This window comes from Triticum aestivum, chromosome 5D (assembly GCF_018294505.1).
Source record: "Triticum aestivum cultivar Chinese Spring chromosome 5D, IWGSC CS RefSeq v2.1, whole genome shotgun sequence".
Lineage (NCBI taxonomy): Eukaryota > Viridiplantae > Streptophyta > Magnoliopsida > Poales > Poaceae > Triticum > Triticum aestivum.
The window spans coordinates 382,397,118-382,405,183 of NC_057808.1; positions in this window are offsets into that span (position 1 = coordinate 382,397,118).

Here is an 8,066-nt window from a genome sequence, read left to right on the forward strand (position 1 = left end):
AAATGAAAATAAGAAGAGCCTTATCCAATCCATTTTCACCTCCTCGCTAGCACTACCTCTGCTTTTATTCACTCTGCGTATTAGCTTTGTCATAAGACGAGTTTATAAAGTTTGACCAAAATTTATAATATGGACACTTATAATACTATAACTAATACTCTACCCGTTCGCAAATATAAGATGTTTTGAATGTTTCAAGATGGTCTACATACAGACTAAAATTAGTGAACAAACACATTTAAACGCATCTATGTTCATCCGATTTACAAAAAAGTTCAAACATCTTATATTGTAAAACAGAGGAAGTATATATAATGAATCTAGTGTTGTAGACGCAGTTAAATTTTTCTATAAAGTTAGCCAAAGTTCACAAAAATTGACTTAATATTAGTACACTAATCTAGGCGTGAAGAGAAAATAAAATCACATATGTTTCGAATCATATGCGTTTCGGATATTTAATATAGACTATACATACTTACACGAGTTAACAGACACATAAAAACACGTCTACATACATCGGACTCAGAAGAAAAACCCAGAACATCTTATAATTCGAAATGAAGGAGTATATGCTACACTAATCTAAAGATAAAAAAAGCAGCACCGGATCCACTGTTTAAAACGCCACATATCTGGACGCCTAACTTTTGAACGAGAAAGAAGTTCTAGGGACATCGTGTCGCGTGCAAGCAAGGGCTCGGAGCAAGTAGCGACATGGGTACCTACCACCCCCTCGACGTGCGCCTCGCGACACAGCCTGCAGTTTACGATACCGTAACACGTATCGTGCCAACGCGACATTACAGCGGCGAAACACACAACAGCGGGATCATTGGAAGCAGAAACCAAAGAGAAAAGAGACGAGGGAACACCCGAGACCGGACACCCGACCCAACGGTCCCTCCACAAAACCCCAAAGAAGTCACATGCATATGCTGATGAGTGGTGATCCTTGTCTCAAAAATAAAAGGTGAGTGGTGATCTTTTTTCTTCTTTCTGCGGGGGAGTGGTGATCCATTTTGAAGAGAGAAAACGTGCAGCTGAACTTGGAAGGTTCAGACTCGCTCAATCGAGCTACGCACGTTCGTAGAAGTTTATCCATGGGTGGGAACTAGCATTGGATTATCATAGTGAGGCGGCATATATATGGCAAGCAATATCGCTTTCCAATTTAGATAGAAGTAAATATGAAATAAATACGAATGCATATTTATACGGAAATATGAGAGTGCTGCTGGATTTTGAAGCAAATATGGATGTACAAATGCATATTCATGTGTCCAAATTTTTTTATTGCTAGCCAATTTAGATAGAAGTAAATGTGAAATAAATACGAATGTATCTTTACAAATGGAAATATGAACCTGGTGCTGGATTATGAAGCAAATACGGATGTAAAAATGCATTTTCATGTGCCCGAGTAAAAGTATGCTAGCCAATCTCACCAATTCTACATGTATATATAGACCAATTATATAATCTAAAAACAAACAAAGTGGTTAGATGTCCATTTTTGTGATTGGACCTACAAAATTATGATACACGGTAGTATGATTTTTATCTATGTGGCACATACCACTGTTGTCTACCATTATATCGTTAGACATATAATACATCATGGCATAGTCATGGATCTGTTTATTTTTACCCTATGTTAGTATGTTGCTAAAGTTCTCAGATGTTCACACCCCTTCTAATTGGATAAACATCACCCGTATCCATATCCGAGCATTCATTTAATAACATATGCATTTACAACATACTTGTTTTGGAAATATGGAAAATGAAAATAAGAAGAGCCTTATCCAATCCATTTTCACCTCCTCGCTAGCACTACCTCTGCTTTTATTCACTCTGCGTATTAGCTTTGTCATAAGACGAGTTTATAAAGTTTGACCAAAATTTATAATATGGACACTTATAATACTATAACTAATACTCTACCCGTTCGCAAATATAAGATGTTTTGAATGTTTCAAGATGGTCTACATACAGACTAAAATTAGTGAACAAACATATTTAAACGCATCTATGTTCATCCGATTTACAAAAAAGTTAAAACATCTTATATTGTAAAACAGAGGAAGTATATATAATGAATCTAGTGGTGTTGTAGACGCGGTTAAATTTTTCTATAAAGTTAGCCAAAGTTCACAAAAATTGACTTAATATTAGTACACTAATCTAGGCGTGAAGAGAAAATAAAATCACATATGTTTCGAATCATATGCGTTTCGGATATTTAATATAGACTATACATACTTACACGAGTTAACAGACACATAAAAACACGTCTACATACATCGGACTCAGAAGAAAAACCCAGAACATCTTATAATTCGAAATGAAGGAGTATATGCTACACTAATCTAAAGATAAAAAAAGCAGCACCGGATCCACTGTTTAAAACGCCACATATCTAGACGCCTAGCTTTTGAACGAGAAAGAAGTTCTAGGGACATCGTGTCGCGTGCAAGCAAGGGCTCGGAGCACGTAGCGACATGGGTACCTACCACCCCCTCGACGTGCGCCCCGCGACACAGCCTGCAGTTTACGATACCGTAACACGTATCGTGCCAACGCGACATTACAGCGGCGAAACACACAACAGCGGGATCATTGGAAGCAGAAACCAAAGAGAAAAGAGACGAGGGAACACCCGAGACCGGACACCCGACCCAACGGTCCCTCCACAAAACCCCAAAGAAGTCACATGCATATGCTGATGAGTGGTGATCCTTGTCTCAAAAAAAAGGTGAGTGGTGATCTTTTTTCTTCTTTTTGTGGGGGAGTGGTGATCCATTTTGAAGAGAGAAAACGTGCAGTTGAACTTGGAAGGTTCAGATTCGCTCGATCGAGCTACGCACGTTCGCGGAAGTTTATCCAAGGGTGGGAACTAGCATTAGATTATCGTAGTGAGGCGGCATATATTTGGCAAGCAATATTGCTTTCCAATTTAGATAGAAGTAAATGTGAAATAAATACGAATGTATATTTACAAACGGAAATATGAAAGTGCTGTTGGATTTTGAAGCAAATATGGATGTACAAATGCATATTCATGTGTCCAAAAAAAGTTATTGCTAGGCAATTTAGATAGAAGTAAATGTGAAATATACGAATGCATCTTTACAAATGGAAATATGAACCTGGTGCTGGATTATGAAGCTAATATGGATGTAAAAATGCATTTTCATGTGCCTGAGTAAAAGTATGATAGGCAATCTCACCAATTCTACCCGTATATATAGACCAATTATAAGATCAAAAAAATCAAACAAAGTGGTCAGATGTTCCTTTTTGTGATCGGACCTACAAAATTATGATATATGGTGGTATGTGGTTTTTATCTATGTTGCACATATGTTGTCTACCATCATATCGTCAGACTTATAATACATGATGGCATAGTCATGGATTTGTTTATTTTTACCCTATTTTAAGCGGGAAAAACTTCCAATCTATTAATCTTCAATCGGAGTAGTACAACGAACACTAGAAATAATAAAAAATACATCCAGATCCGTGGACCACCTCGCGGCGAGTTCAAGCACGGAAGCAAGCCGAAGACATGCCGCTGTCATCGCCCCTCCCTCGCCGGAGCCGGGCAAACCTTGTTGTCGCCGCCATCTTGGGAGACCTTTATTGTTGGAAATATGCCCTAGAGGCAATAATAAATAGGTTATTATTATATTTCCTTGTTCATGATAATCGTTTATTATCCATGCTAGAATTGCATTGATAGGAAACTCAGATGCTTGTGTGGATACATAGACAACACCATGTCCCTAGTAAGCCTCTAGTTGACTAGCTCGTTGATCAATAGATGGTTACGGTTTCCTGACCATGGACATTGGATGTCGTTGATAACGGGATCACATCATTAGGAGAATGATGTGATGGACAAGACCCAATCCTAAGCCTAGCACAAGATCGTGTAGTTCGTTTGCTAAGAGCTTTTCTAATGTCAAGTATCATTTCCTTAGACCATGAGATTGTGCAACTCCCGGATACCGTAGGAATGCTTTGGGTGTACCAAACGTCACAACGTAACTCGGTGGCTATAAAGGTGCACTACAGGTATCTCCGAAAGTGTCTGTTGGGTTGGCACGAATCGATACTGGGATTTGTCACTCCGTGTAAACGGAGAAGTATCTCTGGGCCCACTCGGTAGGACATCATCATAATGTGCACAATGTGACCAAGGAGTTGATCACGGGATGATGTGTTACGGAACGAGTAAAGAGACTTGCCGGTAACGAGATTGAACAAGGTATCGGGATACCGACGATCGAATCTCGGGCAAGTAACATATCGATTGACAAAGGGAATTGTATACGGGATTGATTGAATCCTCGACATCGTGGTTCATCCGATGAGAACATCGTGGAACATGTGGGAGCCAACATGGGTATCCATATCCCGCTGTTGGTTATTGACCGGAGAGTCGTCTCGGTCATGTCTGCATGTCTCCCGAACCCGTAGGGTCTACACACTTAAGGTTCGGTGACGCTTGGGTTATAGAGATATTAGTATGCGGTAACCCGAAAGTTGTTCGGAGTCCCGGATGAGATCCCGGACGTCACGAGGAGTTCCGGAATGGTCCGGAGGTAAAGATTTATATATGGGAAGTCTTATTTTGGTCGCCGGAAAAGTTTCGCACTTTATCGGTATTGTACCGGGAGTGCCGAAAGGGGTCCGGGGGGTCCACCAAGGGGGTCCACCAGCCCCGGGGGGCCACATGGGCTGTAGGGGGTGCGCCTTGGCCTATATGGGCCAAGGGCACCAGCCCCAAGAGGCCCATGCGCCAAGAGATAAAGAAAAGGGAGAGTCCTAAAGGGGGAAGGCACCTCCGAGGTGCCTTGGGGGGGAAGGACTCCTCCCTGGCCGCACCCTTCCTTGGAGGAAGGGCCAAGGCTGCGCCCCCCTCTCCCTTGGCCCTATATATAGTCGGGGGGAGGGAGGGCAGCAATACACAAGCCCTGGCGCCTCCCTCTCCCTCCCGTGACACACCTCCCTCCTCCCGCAGCGCTTGGCGAAGCCCTGTTGGAATCCCGCTACTTCCACCACCACGCCGTCGTGCTGCTGGATCTCCATCAACCTCTCCTCCCCCCTTGCTGGATCAAGAAGGAGGAGACGTCGCCGCTCCGTACGTGTGTTGAACGCGGAGGTGCCGTCCGTTCGGCGCTAGGATCATCGGTGATTTGGATCACGACGAGTACGACTCCATCAACCCCGTTCTCTTGAACGCTTCCGCTCGCGATCTACAAGGGTATGTAGATGCACTCCTTCCCTCTCGTTGCTAGTAAACTCCATAGATTGATCTTGGTGATGCGTAGAAAATTTTGAATTTCTGCTACGTTCTCCAACATTTATTCCATCTTTAGGGAGTCGCCGCCGTCTCGCCTTCCTGAGCAGGACACAAACCCTAACAAAGCTCGAAAAAAATTCTAAAAACAACGTCCTCCCACCGGCAAGGGCCGAGATTCACTCCGCCTCCATGGCCCTAAGGCCACCGGAGACGGGACGGACCGGTGTTGGCGCCGTCGGGAGGCAGAGAACCCTATATTAGTATGCTGCTAAAGTTCTCAGATGTTCGCACCCCTTCTAATTGGATAAACATCACCCGTATCCATATCCGAGCATTCATTTAATAACATATGCATTTGCATCGTACTTGTTTTGGAAATATGGAAGACGAAAATAAGAAGAGCCTTATCCAATCCATTTTCACCTTCTCGCTAGCACTACCTCTGCTTTTATTCACTCTGCATATTAGTTTTGTCATAAGAAGAGTTTATAAAGTTTGACCAAAATTTATAATACGGACATTTATAATACTAAAACTAATACTCTATCCGTTCACAAATATAAGATGTTTTGAATGTTTCAAAATGGTCTACATACAGACTAAAATTAGTGAACAAACACACTTAAACGTATCTATGTTCAGCCGATTCACAAAAAAGTTAAAACATCTTGTATTGTAAAACAAGAGGAAGTATGTATAATGAATCTAGTGGTGTTGTAGACGCTGTTAAATTTTTCTATAAAGTTAGCCAACGTTCACAAAATTTGACTTAATATTAGTACACTAATCTAGGGGTGAAGAGAATATAAAATCACATCTATCTCGAATCATAATACATTTCGGATATTTAATATAGACTATACATAGTTACACGAGTGAACAGACACATAAAAACGTGTCTACATGACTACATACATCCGACTCAGAAAAAAAAGAACATCTTATAATTCGAAATGAAGGAGTCTATGCTACACCAATCTAAAGATAAAAAAAGCAGCACCAGATCCACTGTTTAAAATGCCACATATCTGGACGCCTAGCTTTTGAACGAGAAAGAAGTTCTTGGGACGTCGCGTCGTGTGCGGGTAAGTGCTCGGGGCATGTAGCGGCATGGGTACATACCCCTCCCCCCACCCCGACATGCGCCTCGCGACACTGCCCGCAGTTTACGATACCATACCACGTATCATGCCAACGCACATTACAACGGCGAAACACACAACAGCGGGATCACTGGAAGCAGAAACCAAAGAGAAAAGAGACGAGGGAACACCCGAGACCGGACACCTGACCCAACGGTCCCTCCACAAAACCCCAAAGAAGTCACATGCATATGCTGATGAGTGGTGATCCTTGTCTCAAAAATAAAAGGTGAGTGGTGATCTTTTTTCTTCTTTCTGCGGGGGAGTGGTGATCCATTTTGAAGAGAGAAAACGTCCAGCTGAACTTGGAAGGTTCAGACTCGCTCAATCGAGCTACGCACGTTCGTAGAAGTTTATCCAAGGGTGTGAACTAGCATTGGATTATCATAGTGAGGCGGCATATATATGGCAAGCAATATCGCTTTCCAATTTAGATAGAAGTAAATGTGAAATAAAACGAATGTATATTTACAAACAGAAATATGAAAGTGCTGTTGGATTTTGAAGCAAATATGGATGTACAAATGCATATTCATGTGTCCAAAAAAAGTTATTGCTAGGCAATTTAGATAGAAGTAAATGTGCAATATACGAATGCATCTTTACAAATGGAAATATGAACCTGGTGCTGGATTATGAAGCTAATATGGATGTAAAAATGCATTTTAATGTGCGTGAGTAAAAGTATGATAGGCAATCTCACCAATTCTACCCGTATATATAGACCAATTATAAGATAAAAAAAATCAAACAAAGTGGTCAGATGTTCTTTTTTGTGATCGGACCTACAAAATTATGATATATGGTGGTATGTGGTTTTTATCTATGTTGCACATATGTTGTCTACCATTATATCGTCAGACTTATAATACATAATGGCATAGTCATGGATTTGTTTATTTTTACCCTATTTTAAGCGGGAAAAACTTCCAATCTATTAATCTTCAATCGTAGTAGTACAACGAACACTAGAAATAATAAAAATTACATCCAGATCCGTAGACCACCTAGCGACGAGTACAAGCACTAAAGCAAGCCGAAGACATGCCGCTGTCATCGCCCCTCCCTCGCCGGAGCCGGGCAAACCTTGTTGTCACCGCCATCTTGGGAGACCTTTATTCCATCTATAGGGAGTCGCCGCCGTCTCGCCTTCCTGAGCAGGACACAAACCCTAACAAAGCTCGATTTTTTTTCTAAAAACAACGTCCTCCCACCGGCAAGGACCGAGATTCACTCCGCCTCCATGGCCCTAAGGCCACCGGAGACGGGACGGACCGGCGTTGGCGCCGTCGGGAGGCAGAGAACCCTATCTTTTTACCCTATATTAGTATGCTGCTAAAGTTCTCAGATGTTCGCACCCCTTCTAATTGGATAAACATCACCCGTATCCATATCCGAGCATTCATTTAATAACATATGCATTTGCATCGTACTTGTTTTGGAAATATGGAAAACGAAAATAAGAAGAGCCTTATCCAATCCATTTTCACGTCCTCGCTAGCACTACATCTGCTTTTATTCACTCTGCATATTAGTTTTGTCATAAGAAGAGTTTATAAAGTTTGACCAAAATTTATAATACGGACATTTATAATACTACAACTAATACT